We start from the raw sequence: 12,145 nt of genomic DNA, 5'->3' as shown, positions 1-12,145 counted from the left end.
TTAAGCAGGCTGGGTCCTGCACACAGCTAACACCTTATTATGTGTTCATTTTCTTTTTCCAGGTCTTTCATAATTCCTCATCCATCAGCTCTCCCCACTTAAGTTCCTCTCATCCTAGCACAATGACACCAAAAACATAGACCTTCTCTGAATATTTTCAAAGTGGTATTTAGCCAAATATCCCACTACATCAAAGATGAAACATCTCAGAAGAACATGAACGTTTCAAGAGATTTTTGCTTGTGACCAAAATGAAACCTTCCCACTGGATACCTGAGTGCTTTGATCTCAACCTAGGCATGTCAACGTGGCTCTCTTTCACCGAGGCATTTGAAAGGCTCTGCTTTGTATTTTGTTCCCACAAAAGATACAGAAAGACTTCAGAAACATTCAAGAACTTTCCATGGGATGGAATGACTGCTCTTCATCCATTTCTGCTCTAACACTTCACAGGGGAAGGGCTCAGGTAAGGATGCTCATGCCAACCATGATGTTAGTCATTCAAAAAAGAGTGACTGGAAACATGCTGCAGGTTCTCTTCATTTAGAAATCACTGAACATTTTGCCTAATTCTGAAAAAACCCAATGAAGAAAGAAATCACTGTATTAAAGTAAGGTTCATGATTACAAAGTATTTGGGAACCTCTTGTATCAGTTTTTTCTTTCTACACTGTGTCCAATTAGTCCTTAGTTTGCTTCAAGCTTTTATATAAGGAATTGGGTATTTTGGTTCATATCTTCTTAAAAGACTCTTAGTAGACATTTTGTGCAAGTAATTACTGAAGTTGCAATAGAAGAAAAAAAAAAGGCTATTTCCTACTCCATTACTGTACATTAATATATCTTCCCTGACATTTACTGTCAGGACTCAGTTTTTCTTACCATCAATCTACTTCACACAATTTAGTCTCTTATTGGATGGAAACTTTTCAGACTAAGAATATCCCACAGTCCTTCTGTTGTGTGATGATTCCTACCACTTTAGGTGTCTGTTTTATCAATCACAAGAACTAGAGACTTTTCTGAACAATGAAGTCAAAAGTGTGAATAGGATTCAGAAAATGTTGCCTTTGCATGACATGCTCTCCCAGGAACAAAGGATTTCCATTTTCTATCTACCTTTTGGCCTTTCACATTTCTTGAGTGTAATTTGCATTTGAAATCAAGACAGAATACAGGCTGATGCCACCATTTTTTTCATTTTAAACAGATCACATTTTATTCTTCTGCCAGCTGGACTCTTGCATTACTCTCCCAATTCCTCATTACACTGCAGACAGTTTGTATGGTCACATGAAATTACTGTCAGGATAAAAAAAAGTGTTTCAATCCTGTTGTAAGGAATTCCATTTGTAAGCCTCCTGAACTTATTCACTGATAACTTTCTGCTTTGCTTGTATCCAAACGACCCTCTAATGGGAATGAAGGACAAACTGGGTTATTTCAGCCCAGAAGGGTGAAGCCAGATTACAAGAGAAAATCATTGCCAACAGAAGGGAGTCAGCCATGCAGCTCAGGCACCACTGCACTGGGCCAGAGAGGCCTCTGAGCCTGCTGGGCAGACTCAATCCAAGCTGCAGGAATGGCTCTCACCCTTGCAAGTGTTCCAGACCCACACCTGGAGCTGTACCAGTGCAGAAGAATCATTTCTACATCCTCCTTCAGCTCAGATAGCATATTTATGCATCTGCACACAACCAAAAGGGATTACAGGATGATGCTCAGTAAACGTCTGAGTAGAGCTGTCAGGCTTCATAATTTTTAGCATCCTCAAACAGTTTTCATTAAAACCAAGAAAAGGATGGATGCCACTGGTTGAAGGATTCACTTCCAGCAGTGAAATAGAAGAAGGCAACAACTGAGAGGGTGCTGAAAGTTTCTGATATTTTTCATGCTGCCCAAAGATAAGAAGGATACTTGGACATGTCACAGTTTTCAAAGCAAAGGAATCATTCCAATTCACAATATCATAAAAAATCAAGAATACCCATTTGATAATTCTGACTGAATAATCTGTCAAATGTGAGGAATTGAGACTAAAACTGAAGAGTGAAAATGTACAATGAGGTGCAGAAACACATGGATCTGCCCCAAAGCAGAAACAGCAAATAATACCTTCTTCAAGTGTGAGGTCTTTGCAGCAGGGGTACCTTGCTTGTTGCTTCTGCCAGAGGTATCAGGGTTATAATCCATGTGTAGTGCTGCTGGTGCCACCTTGACTAGCAACAGGATGGGCTGCAGAATCGGCAAGTCTGAAAGGTGAAAGAAATTGCTAGGCTCAGCAAAAGCTTATCCAGTTCCTGTAGAACACCACTTCCAAGCCCCTGAGAAATGCTTCTGTTATCTCACCTGATCAAAGGACCCTGCATTCCATAGGAAATAGCAGGTGAATAATCATACCCCACCTGAAGAGGAGGAACTCCATCAGCAGCCATTAAATTCCTTTTGCAACTGGGATGCAAAGTGGGATTCTTGTGAGGAAAGGAGCTTAAAGGTTGTGGTATCTCCTCTGTTTAAGCTCCAGCATCAGAGGCAAGCTGCTCTAACATGATGAATTAAAAACAACAACAACAACAACAAGTTCCAGTTTAGACGATGCAAAAAGCAAGTACAAATGAAGAATTTTATATCCTTGATTCAGGTGTCAGTGCCTGACTTTTGGTGTCATCTAGGATATCACCTATCACCACTCTCCTTCTGCCCACCCCCGCCTCCTTCCCCCTAAAAAACGGGCCAGAAAAATTCTCTGCACTGCAAGGAAATACTATGGACAGAAGCTTTATCTGTCCATTAGTGAATTGCAATATCTAATAGGTAACTTGGCCTTCCCTCATACTCCATGGATCAATGCAAACTCCTGGTTATTTGTAAGATAAAATATCATGCCATTAGCAGAAGCCACTCATGACAAACAGCTCGGGCATTTGACTTCCATACAAGAGTAGATGTTGATTTTTGCTCCAGCAAAATAGTGATTAATTGGAAGCTATTCAGTGTTCCAGTGCCAAGGTGGGTAAAAGCCACCAAACAACATCTTGTGAACATTTTTTCTCTCTGTTATTAAGAGAAAAAATTGCACATTCAAGATAGCTGTCACAGTCAGTAGTGGTGCCTTCATTTCTGTCTCTCTTTTCTAGGCACAGGTTAGAGTATTTGATATAACACCACAGTGTGTGTTTCTCTATTCAAGGGTGTCAGAGAGTGCTGCCAAACAGAGCTATATCATGGGCTTAAACTCAGAAAGAAATCCAGGTGCATGTTCAAGTAGAGCTGTGTTAGCTCCTGGCAGTTGTTCCTCGAGGAGCAGAGCAAAAGGAGCCCCAGAGCACTGCCCCACGCTGAGCACAAGCCTCTGTAACCCCAGGAGCAGCTGGTCAGGGTCTGACCAGAGAAATCCCCACTTTTCTTGTTCTCCAGCTGTCTCATTCTCCCCTGGGCAATGCTTGTGACACAGAGAGATGTAGATAAAGCTCTTTCAAAATTGCACCCAAAAAAAAAAAATTTAAAAAAAATCATATGGTTGGAATGTAGAGAGGGGAAAAGAAGTCAGGCCACATCAGGATTATTCTGCCTTCTGACCTGGCCCACAGCTCCTGTCTTGTGAGCAGCCTTCACTTACAGCTGCTCCTGCACACATTTAGACAAGCCTGAGGACTCCTTTGTCTCTCAGCGATGTCTCAAGCTGTAATGAATGTTTTACTCTATACCGCCATAAGTCTTCAGGATGAAAGGAGCAACGTAAACTCAAATAATTTACTAATGAAAATCATTAATAATAAATGTAATTACAGTGCTTTTGTAATGATTCAAGATCTTCAGAATATTTCAATATCTGCATTATCCATTTATGATTTTAAAACACAGGAAGATAATAGAATTTTTACAGAAAACTTAAAAAGGGATGAATTCCACAAAATTATTTAAAAAAAATAAGAGCTTTTCCTGGAGGAGAGAAAATCCAAGGAATGGAGGGAAAAAAGAAAGGGGAACAAGTTTTAAAGTATGGTAGCAGTTTCTAGGCCATAGAATTATACACAATTTAAGTCTGGGTGGGAGGAGGATTATGGGGAGCTTGAATAGAGTCAAGACCAGCCATAGATTATGGCACTGAATATCAGCAGGGGACAAAAATCATCAACATTTAAAACAAAAAAAGTAGCTAAGAAAATTGATGAAAAAACAAAAAGAGGTAGTTTCCAAAGGAAAATTTAAAAAAAAAAAAAAAAAGGTCACATAAACAAAATAACATATAATCATAGAATTTTATATCCCACTTATATTCCTCCTTATGTCATCACATTTTTCCTTACATAAATACGTTGAATGTTCAACAATATAAACAAGTGCAGTGGTGTCGCTCCTCCTTAGAAATCTTCCAGCACTTTTCCAAATTATTTCTCCCTTCGAGATGAAGAGGTTTTCATTTCTTTAATCACTGCACACATAATGAGTCAAGACTTATTTAATAAGCGTCCAGCAGTACCAGATATCAGAACTGAACAATTAACTGTTCCATTTCTTCTCTTCATCACCTTTTCTAGCACTACAGTCTTTACATATTGCCTGATAAATCAGAGCTTTTTAGACAATAAGAGCCACTCCCTCAAACAGAGTTTTCTCACAATAAACCTTTATTATACCAGGTTTTTATGGTATCTTCCCTGCCTTTCTTGTCAGGACCCAGCACATAGTCTAGGTAGAATTTCATCTCCGTGGTAAAAGTGGTAGTAATTGTAAGCAAGAACAAGATGAATGGGAGGAGTCACAAAAGCTTTAATCAACCCCTACACATTGCAAATAATAAAACAATTGCTTCAAACAGAACTCAGTGGTGCAATCTTTGACTTCAACCAAAACCTGAGCCAAAAGTACAAAGCTAGGCCTCAATAATAGAAAATATTCAGCAAAATTATTCATCACTAGAAATCCAACATGCGTTATTTTAGTTTGAAAAACAAAACAAAACAAAACAAACTGATTTTGCCCTATTTAATTTTTAGGTTTTAAAATTACCACTAGTATGTAAGGATTGCCACAAGATTTTACAAAAAGTCATGGTCTGTTGCTCGTATTCAACGCAAGTATTTTCTAGAGAAACTCGAATTGATATGCCTACTTGGTGTTCACAAATCATTTTGAAGATGAAAAGTAAGAAGTGCTAAACAGTAAGCTAGTCTGACCATCTTCTCATTACAATACAGATAGACAATCTCTCAGAACAAGAAAAACGAGACACAAAGCTGGTCTGGTGAGGATCCTGTTTTGCCTTTGAAAAATGTTAAAGTAATTGATAGTTTCAATAATACATAGTTTCAAAGTATTAAGCATTCCTTTGCTCAGTGCTTCAAAGGAGTCCCCAAATGCCTAGAAATGCAACAATTTTCCTTTTCATGTTTGATAGGAGAAAGTATTAAAAGGACTCTTAAAAATACAAATAAAGAGATCTATCCACTTTTTGATCCACCTTTATCTGAAATTAAAAAAGAATTTCGAGTGCTTTACGTGTCCCCCTGTAATGAAAAGCCTCACAAAAAGACTCTGATGTGGAACTAATTTGCATTCTGAATGTGCTGAATGGACTACAGAGACTATAGTAACCTTTAGAGAATCTTTGCTGTGTTAAAAAAATCAATTCGTATTCTACCTCCTTCTACAGAAAATGAAAGGTTGAAGTATGTAAATTAGACAAAACAAACAAACCTTTCATAGTATATTATGAGCTCCAGGTTCCCTGTGCACTTACTAAAATTTCAGTAACTCCTCTTCCAATTTCAAGCAGAGTAAATTTGAGCTATTTGACAAATGTCTTATCACTGTTTGATTTAAGTGTTGCTGCATACAGAAGCATAAATAAAGCATTAAGAAACAACCTCTTCTAACTTCCTTATTGTCTCACTCATGCCATCAAAGGAATGATAGCTTTTTATTATTTAAAGCTCACATAATTTCTAGCCTGTCTGACTTCAAGCTTACAAGACCACATGGTGTATGTACATCTTCACATTTCCTTAATTCAAGTGTTGGAACCCACTGACCCATGTCAACAGATTTTAACAGGGTGGTCAAAGCCATAAATAGAATTAAATTCCTGCTCATCCCATGAAAAAAGAGGGTTGAGGGGAAAAAAAGCATCCTCTAAAAGCCTTAATTAAGAGATTGGAAACAACATCCATTCGTCCCATGTGAGAGACAGTGAGCCTTTCTAAAGACTCAGCTCACTCAGAAAGTGTCTGTCAGACACCAGGACTCCCTTGGCTTCTGTGTCTGTGGGGTTGTCCACTAAGGGGCAATCAACTTAACTTCAAAAGCAGTGAAATAATGATTTGATAGCAATTCCTTATCCCCACCATGCAGCATCATTAAAATTGTCTTTCATCCACACACGCTGTCTGTCTTTCCTTATTTACCCTTGTCCTTACAACAACTCTGCCAGTCCTACATAACGAGGCCACCCTGCTTCCCCAGGTGCCCCAAATCCTTGCATCAACGCCATTATCTTGGAACCAGATGGGAAAGAAGGCCCTCCAGCCTTCCTCTTGCCCAAAGGTATGATCAGCTAGATCTGAATTATTTTGAAATGGTGTTTATCTAACCTGCTTTCAGAAACATCCTCAACCTTCCCCAGCAACCTGAACGTCACTTGTTATCTTCACAGCACCCAGGAAGGACAGGCTCTGTCCCTGCATCTCAGCAACTCTCTTTTACCTACAGATTTCAATATGCTTCCTACTTTTCTTTTTTGTAGCTAAAAATGCTCCATTCTTTCTACATTTTTCCCCAGGTACAGCTCTTGTGATTTTCATTGCTCTACTCCAAATTTTACCAGTTGATATCTGCTAGTTGCAGTGTCAAAAACTGGACACAGCACTTCTTATTTGGAACTTGTAAGATTTCTTTTGAAGGGTTTGCCTTAAGCATTTTTCAGAAGTTTATTTTTTGCAGCCTCCTTTCCCCCAGCAAATTCACTACCTTCTAACCCAATCCCTGCCCTCTCCCCAATTTCCCTGATGCCCCACCCTGTCATTTGCAGGACAGCTATTGAACCCCATTTTTTTCCTCCCTTCCCCAGATGGAACAAACCCAGCAAGACTGCAAGCTCTTCAGGGCTGAAACCATCTTAAAAGGCACTTAGCTATAAATTATTAGCTATAATTTGCTATACTAGCTATATTAAATATATTAATATGGATATATAATATATATATACAGACTATAATTAGCTATACTCAGCTGATAAGTAAGAGTAAATACAGTATTTCAGTGCCACTGGAAATCAAATTTGAAGGGTCCATCTGGGAAAGGATGCAATTTCCCATATTGTCAGTACATCAGCCTTTCACTCAGCCCCTCCTTCTTTCTTGTCAGAGATCGATACCAACCCATCATTCTGGTCTTCAGCACAATGAGTGGCTCAAGCCCAAAGCTGGGGCTTGGCTGGGGCCCAAAGCTGGGGCTGGGTTGAAGCCCCAAAGGAGCGTGGCTGCCCTGGAAAGATGCTGATCCCCATGTGTGAGAGCCTGGGACACGAGTGCAGGCAGACCACGGACACCAAGTGGCTGTGACCTTGTTAAATAAATTCCCTCTGTCCAGCTGCAGGGGAGATGAAGGACACCACTTCAGTGGAACAATATTCACAGACACTCCTTCTGCCATAGCTACCAGAGGCTCTAGAGTTCAGGAAGCCAAACAAGCAGGCACAAAACAGAAAACTAAGCAGAGATCCCATGAGGTCTATGAGAGCTTTCAGCATTATACACCGATTTTACACAGGCGGCCATCACACTACGACCCACAGGGACACTGATCTTAACAGGAATTCAAGTCAGGCACCAAATTACCTTTGAAGACTTGGGCTTTAATTACTGCTGTTACAGAAAATGGTGTAAAACCTGCTGACAAATGGCTAATGCCTACCAGGAGTTTTGCAAGCTCTCAGCAGACTGCCTCTGCTCTGAGGAACAGTTCATATCAGACTGAAAGAAAAAAGAATGAAGCAGAAGTTGAACAATGTCAGCCTGTACTGTTGAGTAAGAACAGACCTGCTAAATGTAAACACATTGAAAAACTAATTGAAGTCACAGACCCCCCATCAGCTGCCTAGCAAAATCCACCAAATCCCTAGTGGAATGAATCACACATTTTGGGATCAAAGCTGACGTCTCAGTCAGGTCACAGGAGTATGTGTGGCTGCTTTACCTCTCATCCTGCTCCTCCACCATGCTGGCAATGTGCTTTTGCTTGCAGTAAAACTGTGTCAGAGGCCTCAGATCAGTGCCAGACAAACAGGGCTAAATTACTGTGGAGTGTGTTCTGAAAATAGCTGTATGTTCTTTTGATATTTTAATTTCAGTAAAACCACAAATTAGCAGGGAAGAAAATATCCCGTCTGTCACCCCGGTAATGCTTCAGGTTGCCTCATTTACTGATGGCACTTTGCAAGAGGGAACACCTTACAGAAGCCTGAGAATTCTGGAATGGAGGAATTCCAATGTGACAAAATTGCTGTGTTGCATGTAATTTCGTGTTAGTTTCCTGAAACAGGAAAGACAACAAAATGAAAGTAGTGACAACAGCCTTAAAAAATTAAGTTGAAGATTTTATGTTGGAAACATAAAAAGACACAAAATTCCAGCAAATTTTAGAAAATATATTTTTTAAATGTAGACAAGCAGGTAAGTGACAGCAAATGTCATTGTCGTGTCTCAGAATAATGATGGTCTTTGTATTACTTGCACAGCCCTGCCAAAGCACTTTTCTTCCTCATTGTTCAAAAACTTTTTCACACTTACGCATTCGAACACTGAAACTGCCATGTTTGAGCAAAGACTCCATCAAATCTATATTCTATATCATGTTCTATGATTCAGTGAAGTTCATTTTCATTCTACTAACATGCCTCACTCAGACTGTCTTCGTAACTGAACAGCTACCAATGTATAATCTGCTTTCAGAGGAAATTCTTCCTGACTCCTAAAACAAGGAAGGTTCTCACAATATGCTTTCTACCCATTTTAATGAGGTTTTTTTAATTCTTGCTATTATGGTATAAATTGCTGTAATGAGCAGTATGTACTCAGTTTTGAATCCTACTAGTCCAAGCAATCACACAATATGCATTTGTTATTGTATTTGGGTGTATATATTCCTCTGAACTCAAGGTTCAGCCTCAAAAACCATCTGTGTTTTATAGAATTCAGTAAAAAAAAAAAAAAAACACAGTTTTGTCACGTGAAGTTTACGTATTTCAGCATAATGAAGACAGACTTTTAAGTCCAGGTTATGCACACTAAGCGATCTGAAAAAAAAATCCACGCTGTGCTTTCAGTGAGAGTGGTTGAAAAGCGGGAAACAGAACAATTGCTTTACAGAGGCGTTGCTTCCTTTAATAATTTGTGCCACATAAAGAATACTTTTCACGCTAGGTCATTCAAGAGAGATTTTGGTGGAATGCAATCATTCAGTTTATGCAGCAAAACCAAGCTACCACGATTTAATTCTGCTGTGTGCTCAAATTTTATATTGTACACCCATCAGTTGTTAAAGCATAGCTCCTGCTAAGCTGAAAGCATAAAAGAAAGAGTCTCGTTTCACTTCTGAAAAGCCTGAAAATGTTTTATTCATGTATTTGTAGCACATACATTGCAGGGAGTATTACTGGATTCAAGAGAGAATTGAATGACCCTTCACAGATGAGATTCTGTTAGTTTAGGATTTTGATTGGGCAGTAAAGAATCTATCAGGTTTTTTCTTCAGCTCCAGGTCATTCATTCTGGACATTTTGATGAAGTCTAAACCAGAGCAATTATGCATTCATGAGCAGGATGCTGAGGGTTTCACTTGGAAAACTGAAGGCTGATAACCAAAGTAAGGATCAAGTATCTTTCCTGAGGCTACTGCATAATGATGAAAAGACCACATCTCAAAGCACGTACTGCAGAAAGCCTAGTGCTGCTCTTCAAGCTGCTGTAGATAAACCGATGGATTTAAAATAACCAGCCCCTTCATCTGTAGGGGCTCAGTAGACCTGCACAGTGCATCAGACATAATGTGTGTTCTAGAATGAAGAGCTTTGTGCTGCTACAAGGCAGAGCTGACAGCTCCTATTTCAAAGTTATCTTTAATGCAAAAACAAGAAACGTTCCCAATTGTATCCATTACAATAAAGATGCTGGATGATAAAGTCTGCTACCTAAATCATTTCAGTCATATATGGGAAATCAAATCTCTACAAGCCTGAGTGCACACAAAATGCAAATCACTCCAAACTGCCTCTAATACAAGCACATTCACATCCATCCTCAATTTCAGATACAAGGTGTTATTGTGAGCTCCCTGTAGAGCCTGGTGTAACCCGAGTCCAGGGAAATGCTGACTTGGAGAGATGCGTGACAAAGAGCCCAGCCCTGCAAGTGTCTGTTCCCATGAGCCCTTCCAGAGGCCAACAGGCTGCGTAAGAACCACTCTGGGGAGAAATCACTCCATATTTAACAATGTACTAATAACATTAGAGTGCAGGCTGCTGTCTCCAGCTAGCTCGAGAGTGTCTGCATTGTACAGGCAAACCCTAATTTGATGGAATCTGCAAAGGGTTGGGAATGGCTTGTCAAAATAACTCTGAGTTATTTATTGAGACATTAACGATGTCCCATCCCCACGTGGACAAAGGGGGACTACCCCGGTACAACACAGCATTGCCTGTATGCTGTTCTCGTGTGGAGAAAGGCTCAGGGGACAGGGCTGTGTCCTGCTGAAAACAAGGAGGCCACTAGCAGTGGTGTTGGATCTGGCCCAAAATACTTCACCTTGTAGAAATTCTTGCTGAATGGAAGTTGTTCATTCAAAATCCCTGTGGATTTCTAAACTAGCTGAAAACTGCAGCTTGGAAAAATTTAAGGGCTATTCAGAGTATGATGTTGAGAAGGAAGGAATAGTGAGCTGCACACAAACTGTAAGTGCTCAGTTTAGGTATTTTCATTCAAATAATAACACTATACTTTATTCAGGACAGACGTGGGTAGCATATGTTTACAATGAAAGCAGTGCCATGCATCAAACAGAGCAGTATTGTTTCAGAGTCATTGCAGTATACACTCTCCAGACACGCTTCAGCTGGGCAGGCCTGTGAAAGTGAGAGGCACAGGTAGGTAAGAGCTGGCTGTAGTTAGTGGAGGTGCCATTTAAAAAAATTAAATAGCTGTGAAGTGCGTAGGCTCCATTGTCCTCCCTCCCTCCCTGCCCTGGTTAAATACATCCATCACATCCTCTTTCTCTGGGTGGATTTCTTCATCACTGATTCCATTGTCCTGTGATGGAATGGAACAGAACAAAGGTTACCAGATCATTTTTCTAAATCACTCATCTGGTCTGGTGCAAAAATCTAAAACTCAAGAGAATTTAAATAGCTTAAATGCTATTAAAGATCACTCTGGCTCTGTTTCTCAAATTAAAAAAAAAAATGGAAAAAAGAATGGCACCAATCAAGCCAAGCATCTCCTTTTGTCTGAATATTACACTAAAACTTCAAACACATTCCTTTGCTTCTTTTAATGTACTGGCATATCATAGAATTAAGACCCAATGTTGCAGCCTTTTTCCTTGTCTGCCTGCCTTTGGAGAGAGTTTATTTTTAGTTTTATGTTTTTTAAAAAAGGTACACAGCCGGATTGGTTGGTTTATCTTCCTTCTCTCTCCTGGAGCATTTGGAGAAAAGCTAAACAAAGGAACAATGTGCTTTGATACTCCCTGCACGTTCCAAGACTTAGTTAAACAGCGAGCTTTGATAAACTTATCCTGCTCCTTGGGTTTGTTCAGCCTACTGGAAAAGCAAAGGAGCAGAAGCAAAGCCCTGCCACGCCACATTCCCTCCGCAGCCTTGGGAGGCCTCTCCAGGGGGCTCTTTCCCACTGGCAAATGCAGACCCATGTGCAGCATGCCTAAGTGCTCAGGCACTTGGAAATGGGCTTCTCCACATGTAGGGAGGGAAGATAAGCACACAGAACAACCTCGGGCCTTTTTAAGGGGTATTAGAAAGGAACATACCTGAAAAACAACACAGACACAGTTTTGGAATGTCACGAACTGCAACTATTCGTTACTGAATGCTCATCTGGTTAATTTTTGCTTTGAAGCAAAATTTTGCATGAAT

Source organism: Sturnus vulgaris, chromosome 3, assembly GCF_052056855.1.
Source record: "Sturnus vulgaris isolate bStuVul1 chromosome 3, bStuVul1.hap1, whole genome shotgun sequence".
NCBI classification, from domain to species: domain Eukaryota; kingdom Metazoa; phylum Chordata; class Aves; order Passeriformes; family Sturnidae; genus Sturnus; species Sturnus vulgaris.
Note: the sequence above shows the minus strand (reverse complement) of the source record.